General features: G+C 46.1%; 1 protein-coding gene across 1 annotated transcript in view; it reads left to right on the forward strand.

Moving 5' to 3' along the window:
- The first annotated feature begins 5,172 nt into the window (after nt 1-5,172).
- The window catches only part of LOC110532072 (semaphorin-3B), a 68,715-nt gene continuing 49,920 nt past the window's right edge, over nt 5,173-23,967 (forward strand). The window contains exon 1 of the mRNA XM_036987986.2: nt 5,173-5,969. The gene's annotated coding sequence lies outside the window, so the exon portion shown is untranslated. The remainder of the gene's footprint in view (nt 5,970-23,967) is intronic.

Raw genomic sequence — 23,967 nt, forward strand, 5'->3', positions numbered from 1 at the left:
CACACACACACACACACACACACACACACACACACACACACACACACACACACACACACACACAGACCCTACACACACATTGTTATACCCACACACTCTCCTAAATTGCAGCTGGCCTCTCTTTTCCCACGGCCCTGTGAGTGTGTTTTGTCTGGGAGCGGCAGGGCTTATCTCTGTCGTGTCACAACAGCCCCGTTTGTGTTGGAGGGGATTTGCAGCCTCTAGGGCCACAGGGCCACCAGGGCAGGGCAGGGGGCCACGGGAGCAAAGGTCAAGACTGCAGCACTCATACAATACAGCCACACCGCAGGAGACAATGTCAGAGAGTGAGTATGCAGAAGAGATACCACACACACTTTTAAGCGCAAACCGTAAAGATACTCTCTCACAGAAAAATCCTATTGTCCCCTGAAATGCTTTTCGGTCATAGCCGTCGTGGAATTTGGCAAGTGGAATTATGCAACGGTGGTGTTACAGTAATAGTGGTCCTATCTCTTCATCTCGTTCCCGGAGATATTTAACCTTTTGAGAGTTCACTGAATTAGCAGTCTTACGGTGCATTCGGAAAGTATTCAGACCCTTCACTTTTTCCACATTGTGTTACATTACGACTTATTCTAAAATGGATTAAATCACTTTTTCCCCTCATCTACACACAATAGCCCATAATGATAAAGCAAAAACAGGTTTTTAGACATTTAACAAATGTATTCAAATAAAAAACTGAAATATCACATTTACATAAGTATTCAGACCCTTTACTCAATACTTTGTTGATTGGGTTCAAGTCCAGGTTCTGGCTAGGCCACTTGCAATCATGCAGCGCATTTTACAGCCAGCAAGCAGTTCAGCAGGTACACCGGCGGGCCCCGGGGGCAATACATTTATAAAACCTTGACTTGGAAGAGTTCCAGTGTTGGATAGCCATAGCCAGCTAGCTAACATAGCATCTATCTCTGTTTGAGCTGGGTGTTTGAGTAGGGTAAACTAGCTAGCTGCACTCACTAGCTAAGTGAAAGTGGGGAAAAAATACAGTGTGGTGCCTGCTGTTGAGGCTACGGTAGACTTTCATTGCAAAACAGTCTGTTTAATGAATGATTTGGTGACGTGAATATATTTAGTACAGTTTTATCTAAAAAGGATAACTTTTTGAATGTTTCACTATTTTTATGGAATTCACTGAGGAGGATGGTCCTCCTTTTCCTCCTCTGAGGAGCCTCCACTACACCAAAACAGGCAGATATTTCAGGAGGTCTTTTCAAACAGCTCTTACACTAAAATGGCATTATCATAATTCTAACAATTTCAGAGTATTATTCCAACCTCATAGTGCGGAAATATACACTGAGTACACCAACCATTAGGTATAATTTCTGTGTATTGAGTTGCCAACCCATAGCAGCCTCAATTCGCCGGGGCATGGACTCTACAAGGTGTCGAAAGCGTGCCACAGGAATGCTGGTCCATGTTGACTCCAATTGCGTCAAGTTGGCTCCATATCCTTTGGGTGGTGGACCATTCTTGATACACACGGGAAACTGTTGAGCGTGAAAAACCCAGCAGCGTGGCAGTTCTTGAAACAAACCGGTGCGCCTGGCACCTACTACCATACTCTGTTCAAAGGCACTTCAATCTTTTGTCTGGCCCATTCACCTTCTGAATGGCACACATACACACATACAAAAAATGTCTCAATTTGCCTCAAGGCTTAGAAATCCTTCTTTAACTTGTCTCCTCCCCTCCATCTACACTGATTGAAGTGGTGTTGTCAATAAGGGATCCTAGCTTTCACCTGGATTCACCTGGTCAGTCTGTAATGGAAAGAGCAGGTGTTCCTACTGCTGTATATAAAACACAGAAAAATAATGTTTTGGACTGCATTAGGCCTTTAACGTCTGTTTAGGAGTGGACAGCCCTGGAGATAAACTACTGACCAGGACTAATTAGAGGAGAGGAAATATGTATTGTGGGAGAGAAGAGTTTGGACTTACCCAATTGGAAGCTACTTTCAGAAGGTTATGAAAAGGAGGGTAGTTGGGTGGTGGTGGTGGTGGTGGGATGGTGTAGAGGTGGGGGAAAGGAAGTAGGACGAGTAGCACAAGGTGGAGGAAGAGGGGATCGTAAAAAAGAGCGGAGTAGTGGAGAGGAGGTGTAGCGTGTCAGTATAGGAGATCTACAGGGAGAGGGGGGGCGAGAAGGAGGGCTAAACTCTGGTCTGGCTGATTCCTGGTTCCTGGTGCGTCCTCGCCCCGGGAGCACCGCCCGGACCACAGCACAGGGAACTCTTTGTCCCCTTTCCCAGATCATTGTGTTTTCCAACTCCCAGAGAAAATGATCTGGACTGCCTGGTCTGTGGTGGGCTCAAATGTCGGAATGTCAAGGGTCTCCCAGACACCCGTTTATCCATGTATGCCTAGAATCATGTGGAGGCACAATCAGGCTCTCGGGAACTGCACATACACACGCATTCTAAAAGTCTTGCTCTCTCCCTCTCTCTCACACACACACACACCTGTATTTCAGATTTCCATCATCCTCTTTTTGAGAACACACACATCCAGTCCAGGAGGAAGCTGTTGACCACCTGCGTGATTTCTCAGAGACACAGCTGTGGAATGGCCAAAGCTGTAAAAGCCTGGAGGGTCTTTGATGGCACTAACACTCTACTAACTCAGCTAAACACAATCTGGCTACAAAGACCTTTAGGGTGGGAATGTGAACCCACAAGGTCACAGCTGGTCAACTTTACACTCCAAAGTCTTTCCTCTGATTTCTGTTTCATCCCAAAAAATGGAACCCTATTCCCTTGTGCACTACTTGGACCAGAGTCCAATAGGCCCCGGTCAGAGTAGTGCACCGTAAAAAGAATAGGGACACTACCTTGCTCTCACAGCAACCACAGACACGTATCCCAAAACGTTCATACTGTAGCTACCACGTTATTGTTACTTCTGTAGGTTTCTGTCAGTTCAATAGCGATATTATGGCTGTGAGCTATAAAGAGAGTCTCCTCTCCTCCGCGGTCGCTACATGAATCATTCATGACGAGTTCTATCTGAGATTCTGAGACGGCTCCTCTCTCTCCTTCTCACTGGCCAGTCCTGGGCCTTTGTAAGGGAGAGACGGCGAGGGTAGTGTTTGATGTGTAAAATGCAAGCCTTTTTAAGTCCAGACGTTAAATATTCATATAGGAGGCAAACATGAGTCCTGGAGAGGATGGTACTTTAGGGAGAGAGAATGAGGAAGGAATGCCCTTGGTAAAGTTTGTGTGGGGTGGAAAGAGGGTAAACGGTAGGCATAAACATGTCAACCAATGACGGGGGATAATAGCTGTACACGTGTCTTTTTCATACAACGCTTGGGATGTGGGATGTTATCGGGCAGCTATACAGTGTGAGACTTCCCTCTGTGCCTCTTTCAATACACCCTCACTCACTGACTACGGTGGCAGAAAGAAGTCAAGCGTACCTGAGACCTTTGTGTGTTTCATGAGTGTCTGAGAGTCTATAGCAGGCCTCTCCAATCCTGTTCCCGCAAAGCTACTGTCCTGTAGGTTTTGACTCAAACCGGCAGGCAGGCAGGCAGACGGACGGACGGACGGACGGACGGACGGACGGACGGACGGACGGACGGACGGACGGACGGACGGACGGACGGACAGACAGACAGACAGACAGACATCAGTGTTGACGACGGACTGCTGGGTTGAGAAGTCTGCTTATTGAGGCCCTGAATATATCAACGGAGGGAGAGAGAGAGGGAGGGAGAGCGAAAGGTGGTCGAGAGAAATTGAAAGAGGGAGGGAGTCGGTTGAGACTGGCTCCTTTGTGCAAAGGTTTGGGTGTTGCCGGAGTATTGAGCGGGTACGGTCGAGCTGGATGAAGCGGTACGGGTTGGGTCTGGAGCCATGGGGGACATGTCTGCCTCTGGAACAACAGACCATATTAGGACTAAATCAATCAAACAAGTATTAACAGTTACGGCACGGGTCACACAAAAAACCTCGCAAATCAATTCAGATAAATGAAGCACGATTAGGGATAGCATTGAAAACCCAAAGTAGAATGCGCCTCAAAATACTTCAATTAGCCGTACTGAAGAAAAACGTAGGCCGCCATGGCTGTGTCTGCGTGTGTGGTCGGGATAGAAAGCCATGCTTTTGCTGTGATTGTGTTGATTGGGACGGTGGTGTGACACGTTCACACGCTTACGTCCGAGTTGTGACATCAGTGGTCCTTACAGCTTATCGTCCCCGAGTCTGGTGTCGGATATCGTAGGCCTACTTTGAACGCACGCACGCACGCAAGCACGCACGCACGCACGCACACACACACACACACACACACACACACACACACACACACACACACGAACACCTGCTGGTCCAAGCATCTGCTAGATGGCCAATACATGAACGGGATCAGTGATTGCGTGTCTCATGCTCAAGGCCAGGTGTTTCTCCCTGCTCACTATTCTACGACATTGTGTTTGAAAATAGATCCTAGGCCACTCCAAATGTGGTCATGAACCCTGCTGTAAACTCTGCTTATGGGCAAGACCAGCTGCTTGAGTTGTAAGAGCAGCAGGACTCACGTTTAGGTTATCAGCCTTAGTGTGGCCTCTGTCCCCAAGGACCTTGTTGTGTGTGTGTGATAATGAGTACTGTTGACTGGCATTTCTGGCTGGTTCGCTCCACACCCTCTAAAGATGGGCGTCTGCCCGGTCCCAGTGAGACGCCAGCCTGTCGGCAGCGTGTGTACGTCCCTGTAGCAGGTGTGTGTGCGTGTCGTGGTGTATATGTGTCAGATTGGCTAGCTACTGATACTGTGCCGCGCCCCTATGTCTGAGGAGAGATACAGTAAATGAGAGTATAGAATACTGTGAGTGAATGTGTGTGTGTGTGTCTGTGTGTGTGTGTAGTTAATGTGTCGCTGTGGCTCCAAGTTGACTGTGAACAACAAGGTTAATGGTTTACCTCTTGAAAGACTTATAGTGAGACACAGAGACCCAGACCTGGACTCCAACCCAGTGCCAGTCACTTAACTTCCCCTAACTCTTACCCTCAGTCTCAGTCCAACAACTCCAAATGCCACATTTGCCATTTCCACCCTGGAACTACAATGCACATAGAGCCACACAGAGATCACAGCATTCAGTCACTCACACCACTGAGCAGAAACAGAGAGATCAAAGAGCCACATGTAGCAAATTAACATGTGGGACCTAGGGAGGGTGAAAGAGGGAGGAAATGACAGAAATAGAGGAAGAAAGAGGGAAGGAGAGCGAGAAGGAGCGGGGGAGGACTTTACCTCTGGACCATGAGAGAGAGGGAGAGAGAGAGAGAGAGAGAAAGAGGGAGAGAGAGAGAGAGAGAGAGAGAGAGAGAGAGAGAGAGAGAGAGAGAGAGAGAGAGAGAGAGAGAGAGAGAGATCGAGAGAGAGAAACGTTGAGCAGTGGGAGAGTGAAAGAGTATCAGTCAAAGAAAGATCCAAAAGGCTGAAAGGGAGAGAGAGCGAAAGATTGTCTGAGAGAGCCTCTTTGCGCTGTCCCACCCCCTGACTGGTCTTCGCCTCCCCTACAGTCCTGAGAAGCCAGCCCCGAACAGAGAGAGAGAAAGAAAAAAGAAAGGAGAAGAGAGAAAAAGAGAGGGGACACACACTAGCTCAGGACTCTGGAATTCGAAACCTTTGGAGCAACACACACACACACACACACTTACACACACATACACACTCATGCACGGTCTCTGTGGTGATTTGGATCGTTCACAGCGGGAATAACTCTGAGAGATCGAGAGAGAGAGAGAGTGTGTGAGAGAGAGAGAGAGCGAGAGAGAGCGGGAGAGATTCTTTCTACATTTCTTTACTCTGGACTCTACTGCTACACCATGGCACCTGTCACGGGCAGAGAATCACGGACCTAGGAGCGCCACATTGCCAGGAACACACAGATAGCAAGACAGTACAAAGGTAAGACATTCCCTTCCTTTAATTCCCTGTGGGAGGGGGGGGGGGGGGTTGTTTATCATAGTTATCTGTGCAATTTAAAGTGTCTGTTATCTGAACAGTTGTTGGAAGCTGAGTGTGTGTGTGGTTGTTTGTGTGAGTGTGAGTGGACGGGTCAGTGTACTGGTGGGTGATTTATAGACGTATGGCTGCCCTGCTCATAGCCAAGTGGTGCTTTTTGCACAAAGATCAAGTCAGTCCCAGTAAAAGTAAACACATTTAGTACAGATTTCCAGTTGCCTGTTCAGGTTATTTCTTATGAGAGTGACCAGCGGAACAAAAAAGAGAATAATCTCTCAACACCTGAAATCCAGTACACCCCACTTCTCCCTCCCCCTATCCCTCCCTCCCCCCGTCCCTCCGTCCCTCCGTCCCTACCCTATCCCACCCTCCACACGCTGTCACTTTAATCTCATTTAGCTCGGGCTTTTCTCTCCTTTCTGCACGTTTTGTAAAGGGCTCGTTTGAACGAAGGGAGCTTATTCCTCTCTTTCTCTGCCTCTCTAAAGTAGCGCAGAGTACATTCAGGCAGCTAATATCTGAAACAGATCTGCTTTATCTGTGATCTCCAATAATCCCACAGGGACCTTCGCCCTTTTAACCCAGTGTCCTTGGTACTCAAAGACCACATCTCCCCCTGAATATTTGACTGAACATTCTGGAGCACTTGAGCTAAACGGTAGACTCTGTACTTGTGTCTCTTTGGAGGTATCTACTGTAGATCTATGTGGTTTGTGTCAGTCTCTCTCTCTCTCTCTCTCTCTCTCTCTCTCTCTCTCTCTCTCTCTCTCGTTCTCTCTCTGTCTCTGCTTTTGTCTGTCCTTGAGGTGCTGTGTGAGTGCGGGCCATCACTTTGGAGGTCCGGACCTGTGTAATTTATTTTATTTTATTGCATTCCTTTTATGTGTGTGTGTGTGTGTGTGTGTGTGTGTAGGTGTGTGTGTGTGTGTGTGTGTGTGTGTGTGTAAATACATAAGGTGCAATATTAAAACTTGGTTGTGAATCAGCAGTTTTCCTCTTGACAGTCACTCAATTAGCCCATGTTAGTTAAAACATTTTAGATTGGTTAATTAGTCTAGTTAGTCTAGCCAGAAATCTAAACTTCTCGTAAACATGGCCAAATTACCAACCAATTTTGTTAGTCACTGTCACGATCGTTGTTGGAAACGTGCAGCGTGATCTGGGTTCCGCATATTTTATTTGTGAAACGTACAAAAACAATAAACAGCAAACGAAACGTGAAGCTATGGCGTGCACATAGGCAACCAACCAATCACAAGATCCCACAAATATCCAGTGGGAAAAGACTGCCTAAATATGATCCCCAATCAGAGACAACGATAGACAGCTGCCTCTGATTGGCCAACATAGAAATACAAAAACTAGAGTACCCACCCTAGTCACACCCGACCTAACCAAATTAGAGAATAAAAGGCTCTCTAAGGTCAGGGCGTGACAGTACCCCCCCCCCCCCCCCCCCGCCCCCCCCCCAAAGGTGTGGACTCCGGCCGCAAAACCTGACTCTATAGGAGAGGGTCCGGGTGGGCATCTAGCCTCGGTGGCTCCGGTGCGGGACGTCAGCTTCCATGGCGGCTCTGGTGCGGGGATCGTCGCCGGAGGAACCGGACCGCGGAATGGCCCCCGGAGGAACCGGACCGTGGATCATCGCCAGAGACTCCGGACCATGGATCGTCGCCGGAGGGACCAGACCATGGATCGTTGCCGGAGGAACCGGACCGTAGATCTTCGCCGGAGGAACCGGACCGTGGATCCAGGAGGCTCTGGACTGGGAACCCTCACAGGAGGCTCTGGACTGGGAACCCTCGCAGGTGGCTCCGAACTGGGAATCCTCGCTGGAGGCTCTGGACTGGGAACCCTCACAGGAGGCTCTGGACTTGGAACCCTCACAGGTTGCACCGGACTGGTGACACCACTTCAGGGCGAGTGCGGAGAGCAGGCACAGGATGTACTGGGCTGTGGAGGCGCACTGGAGACCTGGTGCTTAGAACCGGCACAAATTGTACCGGAACAATGACACACTTTGCACGACAAGTGCAGGGAGCTGGCACAGGACGTACCGGGCTGTGGAGGCGCACTGGAGACCTGGTGTGTAGAACCGGCACAAATTGTACCAGAACGGTGACACACACTTCAGGGTGAGTGTGTGGAGGAGACACAGGACATACCGGACTGGGGAGGCGCCCTGGAGGCCAGATGCGTGAAACTGGTGCAGATGACACCGGACTGGTGTCTCGCTTCTCAGCACGCCCGCTCTGCAGCACTCTCATCGCCAACACCTCTCTCCGGAATCTTTCGTTGAGTTCCTCCTTCGACTCCCTGACGGTCTCTGGCTCATTCCTCATTCCTCCACCCCCCAAAAAAACATTTTGGGCTTACTCTGTGGCCGCGAACCTCGGCGTCGTCGCTGTCCTTCCTTCACCGCTTGTGTCTGCTTCCATGGAAGGCTTTCGTCTCCTGCCGTTATCTCTTCCCAAGCAAAGGCCAGCTGTTTCAAGCAGACATTTTCATCCTGTAGCTCTAACTCCCAAAAGTTCTGGGACACTGTAAAGTCCGTGGAGAACAAGTGCACCTCCTCCCAGCTGCCCACTGCACTGAGGCTAGGTAACACGGTCAACAAGTCAACAAACAAGATCACTGACCATCTCGAATCCCACCGTACCTTCTCCGCTCTGCAATCTGTTTTCCGAGCCCGTCACGGGTGCACCTCAGCCGTGATATCATAACCGCCATCGATAAAAGACAGTACTGTGCAGCCGTCTTCATCGACCTGGCCAAGGCTTTCGACTCTGTCAATCACCATATTCTTATCGGCAGACTCAGTAGCCTCGGATTTTCTAATGACTGCCTTGCCTGGTTCTCCAACTACTTTGCAGACAGAGTTCAGTGTGTCAAATCGGAGGGCATGTTGTCCAGTCCTCTGGCAGTCTCTATGGGGGTGCCACAAGGGTTCAATTCTCGGGCCGACTCTTTTCTCTGTATATATCAACGATGTTGCTCTTCCCTGATCCACCTCTACGCAGACGACACCATTCTGTATACTTCTGGCCCTTCCTTGGACACTGTGCTATCTAACCTCCAAACGAGCTTCAATGCCATACAACACTCCTTCCGTGGCCTCCAACTGCTCTTAAACGCTAGTAAAACCAAATGCATGCTTTTCAACCGTTCCCTGCCTGCACCCGCACGCCCGACTAGCATCACCACCCTGGATGGTTCCGACCTAGAATATGTGGACATCTATAAGTACGTAGGTGTCTGGCTAGACTGTAAACTCTCCTTCCAGACTCATATCAAACATCTCCAATCCAAAATCAAATCTAGAATCGGCTTTCTATTTTGCAACAAAGCCTCCTTTACTCACACCGCCAAACTTACCCTATTAAAACTGACTATCCTACCGATCCTCCACTTCGACGATGTCATCTACAAAATGGCTTCCAATACTCTACTCAGCAAACTGGATGCAGTTTATCACAGTGCCATCCGCTTTGTTACTAAAGCACCTTATACCACCCACCACTGCGACCTGTATGCTCTAGTCGGCTGGCCCTCGCTGCATATTCGTCGCCAGATCCACTGGCTCCAGGTCATCTACAAGTCCATGCAAGGTAAAGCTCCGCCTTATCTCAGTTCACTGGTCACAATGGCAACACCCCCCCTAACACGCGCTCCAGCAGGTGTATCTCACTGATCATCCCTAAAGCCAACACCTCATTTGGCCGCCTTTCCTTCCAGTTCTCTGCTGCCTGTGACTGGAACGAATTGCAGAAATCGTTGAAGTTGGAGACTTTTATCTCACCAACTTTAAACATCTGCTATCTGAGCAGCTAACCGTTCGCTGCAGCTGTACATAGTCTATCGTAAATAGTCCACCCAATTTACCTACCTCATCCCCATACTGTTTTTATTTATTTACATTTCTGCTCTTTTGCACACCAGTATCTCTACCTGCACATGACCATCTGATCATTTATCACTCCAGTGTTAATCTGCTAAATTGTAATTATTCGCCTACCTCCTCATGCCTTTTGCACACAATGTATATAGACTCTTTTTTTTCCCTACTGTGTTATTGACTTGTTTATTGTTTACTCCATGTGTAACTCTGTTGCTGTCTGTTCACACTGCTATGCTTTATCTTGGCCAGGTCGCAGTTGTAAATGAGAACTTGTACTCAACTAGCCTACCTGGTTAAATAAAGGTGAAATAAAAAATAAAAAAATAAAAGTCCAGGATATCCTGACCTCCTGGATATCCTACCAGGCCCAGGATACCCTCTCCTCCTAAGCACGCGTGATCTGGGTTCCACATATTTGATTTGTGAAACGTACGAAAACAATAAACAGCAAACAAAACGTGAAGCTATGGCGTGCACACAGGCAACCAGCCAATCACAAGATCCCACAAAAAATATGATAGACAGCTGCCTCTGATTGGGAACCATACCAGGCCAACATAGAAATACAAAAACTAGAGTACCCACCCTAGTCACACCCCGACCTAACCAAATGAGAGAATAAAAGGCTCTCTAAGGTCAGGGCGTGACAGTCACTCTCACTCAGATATCGTATTAGTATGGCATAAATCATGGCGAAACGTGGAGAATTGCAGGAAATTAGCTTTGAAAACTGCAAAACACACCCCACACCCTCAATTCAATAAAAGTCAGACCATCGCTACAGCCCTGCACATCACAGAGAGAGAGAGAGAGAGAGAGAGAGAGAGAGAGAGAGAGAGAGAGAAGGAGGAAAGGAGGGGGACAGAGAAAAAGAGAGAGACTGAGAGGAACAGATGGAGAGGAAGAAAGATAGAAGGTAGCAATGTCAGTTTTCTTTGCTTGAAATATGTACGAGTGCTGCTGCTCTCTTGAAATATAGACTTGTTTTGCTGTTGCAGGAGGGGACTAAAGTTGTTCTCTCGTTCACATAAAAAGCTAAATGCTGTAATCATTCAAATGTTATCAGCTTTTTTTCAATCAAGTCGAATATATATATAACAATACAGGCATTTGATATGATATTCACTCCTGATGAGTGTAAGGTACTCATTCGCGTGCGTGTGTGTGTGTGTGTGTGTACAGTGCATGTAACTCTGTGTCTGCGCACACGTGCATGTGTATGCATGCTCCTCGTGGCAAGCTTGGACAGCCTCGGGTGTAGGTGCAAGCTGGTGACGCTGATATTTGTCTCGGCCACGTACACAAGCTTACAGTGAGTTGCCTCCAAATTGGAGGCTTGCCAAAAACTAGGGCAAAGCAGTTTGCTAGGTACTACTCTGTTTCAGCTGTCGTGGGCAACCTAGCTATTTGGAGAAGGAGGTGCTTTCTGTACCGTTGAGTACCATGCATACAGGGACCTTTGAAATGTTTGGATACTTTTTTGATGGCAATTTGATTGGTGAATTCAAATAAAGTATTTCAAATGTGAGTGTGTGTGTGTGTGTGTGTGCACAGGGCATGTAAACTGTGTGTGTGTGTGTGTGTGTGCACAGGGCATGTAAACTGTGTGTGTGTGTGTGTGTGTGCACAGGGCATGTAAACTGTGTGTGTGTGTGTGTGTGTGTGTGTGTGTGTGTGTGTGTGTGTGTGTGTGTGTGTGTGTGTGTGTGTGTGTGTTTGGTGCTCTCTCAGTAGTATTAAGCCATCTGAATGTGCTGTCTCCTGTAGATTTACAGTTCGGTTGACTGCAGAACGAAATTAGATTACCATTTACATAAGCTTCATCATTTGTTTTACCCTGGTTATAATCACATGCTCATCATTTGATTTACCCTGGTTATAATCACATGCTCATCATTTGTTTTACCCTGGTTATAATCACCTGCTCATCCTTTGTTTTACCCTGGTTATAACCACCTGCTCATCATTTGATTTACCCTGGTTATAATCACATGCTCATCATTTGTTTTACCCTGGTTATAATCACATGCTCATCATTTGTTTTACCCTGGTTATAATCACCTGCTCATCCTTTGTTTTACCCTGGTTAAAATCACCTGCTGATCCTTTGTTCTACCCTGGTTATAATCACCTGCTCATCCTTTGTTCTACCCTGGTTAAAATCACCTGCTGATCCTTTGTTCTACCCTGGTTAAAATCACCTGCTCATCCTTTGTTCTACCCTGGTTATAATCACCTGCTCATCCTTTGTTCTACCCTCGTTAAAATCACCTGCTGATCCTTTGTTCTACCCTGGTTAAAATCACCTGCTCATCCTTTGTTTTACCCTGGTTATAATCACCTACTCTTCATTTGATTTACCCTGGTTATAATCACCTGCTCATCCTTTGTTCTACCCTGGTTAAAATCACCTGCTCATCCTTTGTTTTACCCTGGTTATAATCACCTGCTCATCCTTTGTTTTACCCTGGTTATAATCACCTGCTCATCCTTTGTTTTACCCTGGTTATAATCACCTGCTCATCCTTTGTTTTACCCTGGTTATAATCACCTGCTCATCCTTTGTTTTACCCTGGTTATAATCACCTGCTCATCCTTTGTTTTACCCTGGTTATAATCACCTGCTCATCCTTTGTTTTACCCTGGTTAAAATCACCTGCTGATCCTTTGTTCTACCCTGGTTATAATCACCTGCTCATCCTTTGTTCTACCCTGGTTAAAATCACCTGCACATCCTTTGTTCTACCCTGGTTATAATCACCTGCTCATCCTTTGTTTTACCCTGGTTATAATTACCTGCTCATCCTTTGTTCTGCCCTGGTTATAATCACCTGCTCATCCTTTTGATTTACCCTGGTTATAATTACCTGCTCATCCTTTGTTTTACCCTGGTTATAATCACCTGCACATCCTTTGTTTTACCCTGGTTATAATTACCTGCTCATCATTTGTTTTACCCTGATTATAATTACCTGCACATCCTTTGTTTTACCCTGGTTATAATCACCTGCTCATCATTTGATTTACCCTGGTTACAATCACTGTGTAATTAACACAGTCTCATAGGTACAGTAGGATCAGTTTTCCCTGACCACGTGACCTAACCAGGAAAATGTCCTAGTCCTCTAGTAATATGAGATCATCACCACAGTGCAACCATGTGGGGTTCTCCAGTTTCAACTGTTCTGTCTGCGGCTATGGAATCCTGACCTGTTCACCGGACGTGCTTCCTGTCCCAGACCTGCTGTTTTCAACTCTCTAGAGACAGCAGGAGTGGTAGAGTACTTTTAATGATCTGCCATGAAAAGCCAACTGACATAATCTAGGTGCTGACTTGCTGCACCCTCGACAACTACTGTGATTATTATTATTTGTCCCTGCTGGTCATCTATTAACATTTGAACATCTTGCCATGTTCTGTTATAATCTCCACCCGGCACAGCCAGAAGAGGACTGGCCACCCCTCATAGCCTGGTTCCTCTCTAGGTTTCTTCCTAGGTTTTGGCCTTTCTAGGGAGTTTTTCCTAGACAACGTGCTTCTGCACCTGCTTTGCTTGCTGTTTGGGGTTTTAGGCTGTACAGCACTTTGAGATATCAGCTGATGTACGAAGGGCTATATAAATACATTTGATTTGATATTGATTTGATTCACAGTAGCCTGGGGGGGGGGGGGGGGGGCAGAGGCCAGAAGGGCCAATCTGAGTTCAGAATCAGAATCTTTAGGGTAAAGACAGCCCAGAACAGTGTTTTAGCATCTTTAGATCTTCCTCTCTCTCTAATATGTATATCAACCATAGCGGCCGGTGTGGACTTCTGTGGGCTCAGTGCGACGGAGTCAAGTGACTTTAACATGGACTTAACAGTCTGGAGTGTAGGGGCGGGTGGATGAGGCGCTCTTTAGCAGGCTGGAGTCACAATACATTCTTGTCTTGGACACTCATGCGTCTTTCCCCTCCTTTCTTCACCTCTGCTTCTTCTATCGTCTGCCTTAACGTGCAGAGCTGTCTGTCACCGCATCGGAGCAGCCCGCCACAACAAATCACTTCCTGTTGAACGCGGAAAGCGTAACAAGGGAGAGCTCGGTTTGCTGTTTTGGAAAGTTTATTGTTTTGAAAGTCTATTGAAAAAGTTTGGTTACTAGCTAGCTACCTTTTGAGTTTGGATCCAGCGACTCAGTTGCTGGGACCGCTACTATCTGTCCAGTCATCCTGCTTACCAAGGCCGAGTCTGAGGAGCTGCTTGGTGTAGCAGCTAGCATATCTGCTAGCTACCTGCATATCAAGCGAGCAGGTTTTTTTGAGGGCGATGTGGCTGGGACCGTGGATTGTCCCGGGCTTGTGGCAACCATCACTTCTGTGTTCCAATGGCACGTTGTGTTAGCTAATCCCAGTTTATCATTTTAAAAGGCTAATTGATCAGAAAACCCTTTTGCAATTATGTTGTCCTGATTAAAGAAGCAATAGAACTGTCCTTCTTTTGACTAGATGAGTATCTGGAGCATCAGCATTTGTGGGTTCGATTACAGGTTAAAAATGTCCAGAAACAAATAACTTTCTTCTGAAACTCGGCAGTCTATTCTTGTTCTGAGAAATGAAGGCTATTCCATGCAAGAAATTGCCAAGAAACTGAAGATCTCGCACCACGCTGTGTACTACTCCCGTCACAGAACAGAGCAAACTGTCTCTAACCAGAATAGAAAGAGGAGTGGGAGGCCCCGGTGTAGAACTGAGCAAGAGGACAAGTACATTAGAGTTTCTAGATAGAGAAACAGACACCTCACAAGTCCTCAACTGGCAGCTTCATTAAATAGTACCCACAAAACACCAGTCTCAACGTCAACAGTGAAGAGGCGACTCCGGGATGCTGGCCTTCTAGGCAGAGTTCCTCTGTCCAGAGTCTTTTACCCATCTCAATCTTTTATTTTTATTGGCCAGTCTGAGATATGGCATTTTCTTTGCAACTCTGCCTAGAAGGCCAGCATCCCGGAATCGCCTCCTCACTGTTGACGTTGAGACGGGTGTTTTGCGACTGTGCCACTTCTTGTTTTTATAAGAAAAAATAATGTGTTGGAAATTTCACACTGTTTGCATAGTCAACTTACACACAGCACTGACACACACACTTACCCCACCAGAGGGGGTCTTTTCACAGTCCCCGGGTCCAGAACAAATCCAAGGAAACATACAGTATTATACAGAGCCATGAGTGCATGGAACTCCCTTCCATCTAATATAGCGCAAGTGAACAGCAAACTTGGTTTAAAAAAAACATCCTGTATGTGGCAGCATCATGTGTGCATGCATCCTGTATGTGGCAGCATCATGTTTGCATGCATCCTGTATGTGGCAGCATCATGTGTGCATGCATCCTGTGTGTGGCAGCATCATGTGTGCATGCATCCTGTATGTGGCAGCATCATGTGTGCATGCATCCTGTATGCGGCAGTGTGTGTGTGTATTTGTGTGTGTTTGTGTGTGTGTTTGTGTGTGTGGTTCAGGCTGCAGGAGAGCATCCATCCCCTCTACCACGTGGAAAAAGCCAGAGGTGAAGGAGAGGAGATGTAGATGGCTTTACAGTAGAAGGTGAGAAAGTAACGAGTCTCCCCCCCCTAGTTATCCCCCACGGCTGTGGGAGAGGGAGATCTCGCCCACCTCGGGGGCTTAGAGAGGGGATTTTGGCTGCTCTGCTGGGTGCCTGCCTGATAACGAAACAGCCACGCCTGCTGTTATGCTGCTGAGCATGTGCATGTGCCTTACCCATCACTCCTCGCCTGTCACACTGGTACCACCAGCCGAAAGGCATACACACATATACTGACAACATACACATACTAATACACACTCATGCTTACACACACACAAATACACACGCACACACATGCATTCACACGCACACGCACATGCGCACACACACACACACACACACACACACACACACACACACACACACACACACTGGCCTACCACAGAGCTGAAGGAGTGTATAAGCGTGCAACTGCATAATTTTTTTATAGTTTGGTGTGCGACAACTCACAGTAAACCTCTCAGTACACGTAGGTAGGAAATGAATGCAGGCTGACACACACACACACACATATGCATGCTCTTGCGGCATGTCTGGTATTTCATTCAGTGAGCCTCACACTATGCAGTTCAATATTTTCCACTCACTATACTCACACCTCTCTAGGATAAGCCCATTCAGCTTCCCCATTCAGGCCTGATATTCCACCCAGTCCTCTCTCTTCTCCTTCCCATCCTGTTGTGGCAGTGCCAGTCAAAGTTACAGCTGTTGGTATTCAGAGGCAAGATTCAAGGGAAGTCAGAGGCATAGGTTTGGTGTCGGGTTGATACAAGAACCATCAGCTGCACCTAGCCATCATAACAGAACAAAGGCCATGAGAGGGAGAGGAGGAGGGGAAAGGGGAAAGGGGAGAGATGAGGGGAGGGTGATGTAGGAACAACAGAGGAGGATAAAGAGGGAAAGAGTGGAGGGAGGGAGAGAAGAGCTGTGAATATGAGAAGAAAACACAGTGGGGTATAGAAGGGGGAATAGAAGATATGAATATGGAAGTAGTGACAAGCAGAGCAGATCTCTTCCATTAATGTGCTCCTTCCTCTTTACTCGTCTTTCCTCTAGCCACCTGTGTTCTCACTCACTGTTGTTCCCCAGATGCTCTGGATCAGAGCCCATGTCCTCCCGCCCTGCCTCTCTCTCTTACTCCTCCTCCCTCTCTCTCAACCACATTCCTCTCCCCTGCCATCAAATAACAATAACGAGGCTATACACAGGGGCTACCGGTACCAAGTCAATGTGCAGGGGTACAGGTTAGTCGAGGTAATTTGTACATGGACGTAGGGGTGAAGTGACTATGCATAGATAATGAACAGCGAGTAGCAGCAGTGTACAAAACAAATAGTCAATGGAAATAGTCCATTTGATTAATTGTTCAGCAGTCTTATGGCTTGGGGGTAGAAGCTGTTAAGGAGCCTTTTGGTTCTAGAGTTGGCGCTCTGGTACCGCTTGCCATGCGGTAGCAGAGAAAACAGTCTATGACTTCTATGACAGTCTATGACAATGTCTCTGACAATTTTCGGGGGCTTTCCTCTGACACCGCCTAGTATATATGTCCTGGATGGCAGGAAGCATGGCCCCAGTGATGTACAGGGTCTTATGCACTACCCTCTGTAGAGCCTTACGGTTAGATGCTGAGCAGTTGCCATACCAGGCGGTGATGCAACCGGTCAGGATACTCTCGATGGTGCAGCTGTAGAACTTTTTGAGGATGTGGGGACCCATGCCAAATATTTTCAGTCTCCTGAGGGGGGAAAAGTGTTGTAGTGCACTCTTAACCACTGTCTTGGTGTGTTTTGGCCATGGTCGTTTGTTGGTGAAGTGGACACCAAGGAACTTGAAACTCTCAACCCGCTCCACTACAACCACGTTGATGTTAAGGTGTTCGGCTCACCTTTTCTTGTAGTCCACGATCAGCTCCTTTGTCTTGCTCACATTGAGGGAGAGGTTGTTGTCCTGGCAACACACTGCCAGGTCTCTGACCTCCTCCCTATAGGCTGTATCATCGTTGTGTAGTCAGCAAACTTAATGATGGTGTTGGAGTAGTGTCAGGTCACGCAGTCATGAGGTGAACAGGGAGTACAGGAGGGGACTAAGTACACACCCCTGAGTGGCCCCAGTGGTGAGGATCAGCGTGGCATACTTGTTGTTATCACCTGGGGGCGGCCCGTCAGGAAGTCCAGGATCCAGTTGCAGAGGAAGGTGTTTAGTCAGGGTCCTTAGCTTAGCAATGAGCTTCGTGGGCAATATGGTGCTGAACTCTGAGCTGTAGTCAATGTACAGCATTCTCACATAGATGTTACTTTTGTCCAGGTGGGAAAGGGCAGTGTGGAGTGCGATTGAGATTGCGTCATCTTTGGATCTGTTGGGGCGTTATATGAATTGGATTGGGTCTAGGGTTTCTGGCATGATAGTGTTGATGTGAGCCATGACCAGCCTTTCAAAGCACTTCATGGCTACTGACTTGAGTGCTACGGGTGGTAATTATTTATTCAGGTTACCTTAATTTCCTTGGGCACAGGGACAGTGGTGGTCTGCTTGAAACATGTAGGTATTACAGACTCGGTCAGGGAGAGGTTGAAAATGTCAGTGAAGACACTTGCCAGTTGGTCCGCTCATGCTTTGAGTACACGTCCTGGTAATTCTTCTGGCCCCGCAGCTTTGTGAATGTTGACCTGTTTAAAGGTCTTGCTCACATCGGCTACCAAGAGTGTGATCACACAGTCATCCAGAACAGCTGGTGCTCTCATGCATGCTTCAGTGTGGCTTGCTTCGAAGCGAACATAAAAGGCATTTAGCTTGCGTCACTGGGCAACTCGCGGCTGGGTTTCCCTCTGTAGTCCATAATAGTTTTCAAGCCTTGCCACATCTGACGAGCATCAGAGCCAGTGTAGTAGGATTCAATCGCGGCAGCTCTAGCCTTTAGCTCGATGTGGATGTTGCCTGTAATCCATGGCTTCTGGTTGGGATATGTACGTACGGTCACTGTGGGGACGACATCAACAATGTACTTATTGATGAAGCTGATGACTGAGGTGGTGCACTCCTCAATCCCATTGGATGAATTCCAGAACATATTCTAGTCTGTGCTATCCAAACAGTCCTGTGTGATGGGGTGTGATTTGTGTGTGTGTGTGTGTGTGTGTGTGTGTGTGTGTGTGTGTGTGTGTGTGTGTGTGTGTGCACGCTCACGCATGTGTTTGTGTGTATGTGTGAGTGCGTTTAAGTGTGAAATGCATTTATATGTGTGTGTGTTAGGGTTAAATAGCGGGAACCCGGTTACCGAGATTTACTGGGATTTACCACCCAAAACCGCTTCCTTATCCCGCGATGAATAACTGCCAGAAACCCGTCAATTATGATAAATTATTCATATGAACAGCATGGAGTGAAATGGAACTGTTAAATTATACTCAATGTCTAAATCTGGCTTCTCTAAGGCCTCTTCATGATGAATCATCAGCTCTCAGGGTGGGGACAGACAACCCTATGGAGTATGTATGGAACACTGCATGTAGACCTGTCATCTCATCATGGTAACTTTTTTTCTTGTGTCAATGCTACAGCAATAGCAATAGAAATACAGAATGTGTGTCTAATTTACCCATCTCTTTCGGGGGTCACCTTATTTAATAACTTTTTTTAAATTTAATTGCAGCTGCCGAGTATTAAAACAGCCTATCCCTCGAATATCGTAGCTTTAAATCAGTGCGCACACGAGCACTCTCTCACAGTCTTTCTCTCTCCATCAATTCCATTCAAATTGCATCGAAAATAGATATTCCTGTTCTAGATTGACATATATCCCTATATATAGATGTCTTAGACAACCTCTTCCAGTTAACACACGTAATGCAATATTAGCCTTCTATTTAGCTAATGAATGATGGGTTATGCATAATAAGCTTCTAACTTATAGCCTCTGTCTCTTGCGCAATACGCACACAGCTGTGCTCCGCTGGCCTCTTCTCCTTTAAAAAAAACGGTCCTTAGCTCTTGGAGTCCCATGCAGGAAAAGCTAGGCTAGAATAGCTTGCTGGACATTCTTTTTTTTTGTATTTCTTATACCAATAGACTATTCGAAAAGGGGCTCTTGTTTGCTCTTGTTTTTTGAATGTTAAATACAGCAGCCAATAGAACTCAGGGGTAGTTTGAAAGAAGAACGAACTCCCGATGGCGATAGGCTATAGCAGTTATTTATTCAGACCCATAACTGTTCAATCTTCGTGAAGTGATGTGAAAGCCTTCTGCATCTAATTCTAGTCCAATATTATTCAAGGATGTCATTAGAATGATGAAAATAAGGACAACAATTTCAATTAACTGTTGAAAGCGAGGAAGGAATGAAGCAACAGTAGAGAGAGAAAGAGGAGGTAGGCTATTGTTGAGCCCTGACCTTAGAGATCCTTTTTATGTCTATTTTAGTTTGGTCAGGGTGTGAGTTGGGGTGGGCATTCTATGTTTTGTGTTTCTATGATTTTCTATGTCTATGTTTTGGCCGGGTGTGGTTCTCAATCAGGGACAGCTGTCTATCGTTGTCTCTGATTGGGAACCATACTTAGGTACCCTTTTTCCCACCTGTGTTTGTGGGAGGTTAACTTTGTTTGATGGCACTTAGCCTTAAGCTTCACGGTTTGTTTTGTATTGTTTATTGTTTTGTCGGCGTCATTTCGAAAAAAAGCGAAAATGTACGCTCACCACGCTGCACCTTGGTCCAGTTCTTTTATTAACGGCCGTGACAGCTATTAATATTAGGGGAAATATTATGAAAGGTAGCCTATATATGCATTAGCCTACTAATTATACAAATAAGGCCTATTTTATTTTAAAACTCAAATCTAATTTGCTGGCCTATACTGTCTTGTAACTTTGTAGGCTGCATGTGCTACACCAAAATCGCATGTTTTCTCCCTGCCTTATCATGGTTAGCACAGTAATTCAGTTCACACTAAAAAAAGATTAGCCTATTGGAGCTAGTTTAATTTACAGTATTTACCAAAGAGAGCATATACAGTTGAAGTCGGAAGTTTACTTACACTTAGGTTGGAGTCATTAAAACTAGTTTATACAACCACTCTACAAATTTCTTGTTAACAAACTATAGTTTTGGCAAATCATTTAGGACATCTACTTTGTGTATGACACAAGTCATTTTTCCAACAATTATTTATAGACTTACAACAATTGTTTATTTCACTAATAATTCACTGTATCACAATTCCAGTGGGTCAGAAGTTTACATACACTAAGTTGACTGTGCCTTTAAACAGCTTGGAAAATTCCAGAAAATTATGTCATGGCTTTAGAAGCTTCTGATAGGATAATTGACATAATTTGGGTCAATTGGAGGTGTACCTGTGGATGTATTACAAGGCCTACCTTCAAACTCACTGCCTCTTTGCTTGACAACATGGGAAAATCTAAAGAAATCAGCCAAGACCTCAGAAAATAAATTGTAGACCTCCACAAGTCTGGTTCATCCTCGGGAGCAATTTCCAAACGCCTGAAGGTACCACGTTCATCTGTACAAACAATAGTATGTAAGTATAAACACCATGGGACGATGCAGCCGTCATACCATTTAGGAAGGAGACTTGTTCTGTCTCCTAGAGATGAATGTACTTTGGTTCGAAAAGTGCAAATCAATCACCGAACAACAGCAAAGGACTTTGTGAAGATGCTTGAGGAAACAGGTGCAAAATTATCTATATCCACAGTAAAACGAGTCCTATATCGACATAACCTGAAAGGCCGCTCAGCAAGGAAGAAGCCACTGCTCCAAAAACTGCCATAAAAAAGCCAGACTACGGTGGGGACAAAGATGGTACTTTTTGGAGAAATGTCCCCTGGTCTGATGAAACAAAAATAGAACTGTTTGTCCATATTGACCATTGTTATGTTTGTAGGAAAAAGGGGGAGGCTTGCAAGCCGAGGAACACCATCCCAACCGTGATCCCAAAGTTGTGGCAAAATGGCTTAAGGACAACAAAGTCAAGGTATTGGAGTGGCCATCACAAAGCCCAGACCTCAATCCCATAGAAAATTTGTGGGCAGAACTGAAAAGCGTGTGTGAGCAAGGAGGCCTACAAACCTGACTCAGTTACACCAGCTCTGTCAGGAGGAATGGGCCAAAATTCACCCAACTTATTGTGGGAAGCTTGTGGAAGGCTACCCGAAATGTTTGACCCAAGTTAAACAATGTAGGCAATGCTACCAAATACTAATTGAGGGTATGTAAACTTCTGACCCACTGGGAATGTGATGAAAGACATAAAAGCTGAAATAAATCATTCTCTCTACTATTATTCTATTATTATTCTGACGTTTCACATTCTTAAAATAAAGTGGTGATCCTAACTGACCTAAGACAGGGAATTGTTATTAGAATTAAATGTCAAGAATTGTGAAAAACTGAGTTTAAATGTATTTGGCTTAAGGTGTATGTAAATTCCGATTTCAACTGTAGCTAGCTACATCTATGGGCTTTTATGTTTTTCTGCCCTGTGTAATGTGCAGTAGACTGTATCATATATGTATTGGATAACGACACAATCATTTAGACTATTTTGGGCTTGGGCTCATTACATGTCTTTACTGTAGGGCTCATCAAATGTATTTAATGTATGGCTCATCAGGCTCAGGTAGCATCGGGTTTGAATTTTCAATCCAAGCTCTAATCAAATCCAGATATAGGCCTATTTATATGCTTCATAATGCTTTTGAATGACACTTCCGGTTTTGGCGGGAAATACCGGGTTACCTAGGAGAAAAGTGATTTATTCTCGGGATAGGACATTTGTAAAATAACAGGAAAATATTAAACCCTAGTGTGTGTGCATAGGGTGATGGTGGTGCGTAATGAATGTGCCCAGGCCGTGGCTGGTGAGTAGATAGATGGCTTTTGGGCCCTTATCCAAGCCTCTCTCCCAGCCTCCCAGACTCCCAGTCTCTCTCCCAGACTTCTTGCCTGCTAATAGATCCCATCCCAGGAGGGGGGGATCATGCCACATTTTTAATTTGTCTTTTCCTCCTGATAAAGCAGCACCCCCACTCCTTCATTTCAATCGCTCTCTACCTCTTCCTCTCTCTGTCACAGTCAGACACACCCTGAGTGTACACGAGCACACACACACACACACTCAGAGAGAAACACACATTTATTTCAGTGTAAGCCGAAGCAGCAGTAGAGGGCTTAGTGTACCCAGCTGCAGCCAGCAGAAACAGACTCTCTGAAGGTGAACCCTATATTGAGAGGGAGGGACGGAGGGCCCTTTTGAGGTGTGTGTGTGTGTGTGTGTGTGTGTGTGTGGAGGTGGGTATTTGCTTGAGAGCAATGGATGTGGAGGGCTTCGAAAAGACAATAGTGAACAGGCACATGTATTGACAGTAATCACATTGGGGTCCGTTTACCTACGTGTATTAGACCTACATTAGCTGTGTGTGTGTATAATGTACATACGTGTTTGTGTTTCTGCTACTAAGAGCTTACACAGCAACAGCAAAGAAATGCATATCAAGCTTTCTGTTTGCAAATTAATCTAAGAAGCATTACAGAGACCAGCCTGCATTGCGGAGACATGGTGAGAGGATTGACCGAGGGGTGGGGAGTACAGTAACAACACACATCATTACTATAGGCTACTTAATATGAACAAATAAATAGCAAGAGGTTATAATAAAATCCAGGCAGCAAAATATTCTGTTGTATATGGTGGTATGGTACAGATGTAGGGTCTTAATTTGAGCCAGTTGTCTACAGCAGGAAAATAATCCTGCAGCAACGGGAATTGTGAATTATTATGTGGATGATAATTAATGGACATTTTGTAAGGCTCCATGCATTTTCTGTGAAGGAAAATCAAGTCTGACATTTTTAATTGGAAGCTACTAACATTCTTAAACCTCAAATACACTACAAGTGTTGCATTTCCTGCAACAGGGTGATCAAATGAAGACATCCTACATCTGTAGGTGGACAAGGGGGCTGGTTCTTTTGGAGAGCAGGAGAGAAATAAATAATGAGAAAGACTTGTGGAATAACCTCATCATACTATTGACACCAGTAGAAAAGCAGGTGCTGTACGTGGGGTGAGTGATGGTACAACACAAGTACTTACACTTACCCATTTACGTTAAGTGTCTATTTGTTCCTGTCCGCGTTTGAAGTGCTGTCCATGCTCCCCAGGGCAGAAAGCATGGCAGCTATGCAGCTGGGTATTCACATATAGACAGACATGCTTTTCTCTCAGGGTGGGGGCCCAGGGAAGGTAAGAGAAGGGAAGTGGTGCGGGGTCTTTTCATGCGGTCCTTGACGGTGAGATGTGAAAGGGACAATGAGTGGGGATTGGGAGGCCAAACACAGGGGCCCTTTGTGTCCCTCACCGCCAGTTTGTTTACCAGAGTCACGACACACCCCTACCAGAGACCAAGCTCATTAAACATGGCCCGCAGGAGCGCCTGTGTGTTTGG

This window comes from Oncorhynchus mykiss, chromosome 9 (genome assembly GCF_057628025.1).
Source record: "Oncorhynchus mykiss isolate SJ-2025 chromosome 9, ASM5762802v1, whole genome shotgun sequence".
In the NCBI taxonomy this organism is placed as follows: domain Eukaryota; kingdom Metazoa; phylum Chordata; class Actinopteri; order Salmoniformes; family Salmonidae; genus Oncorhynchus; species Oncorhynchus mykiss.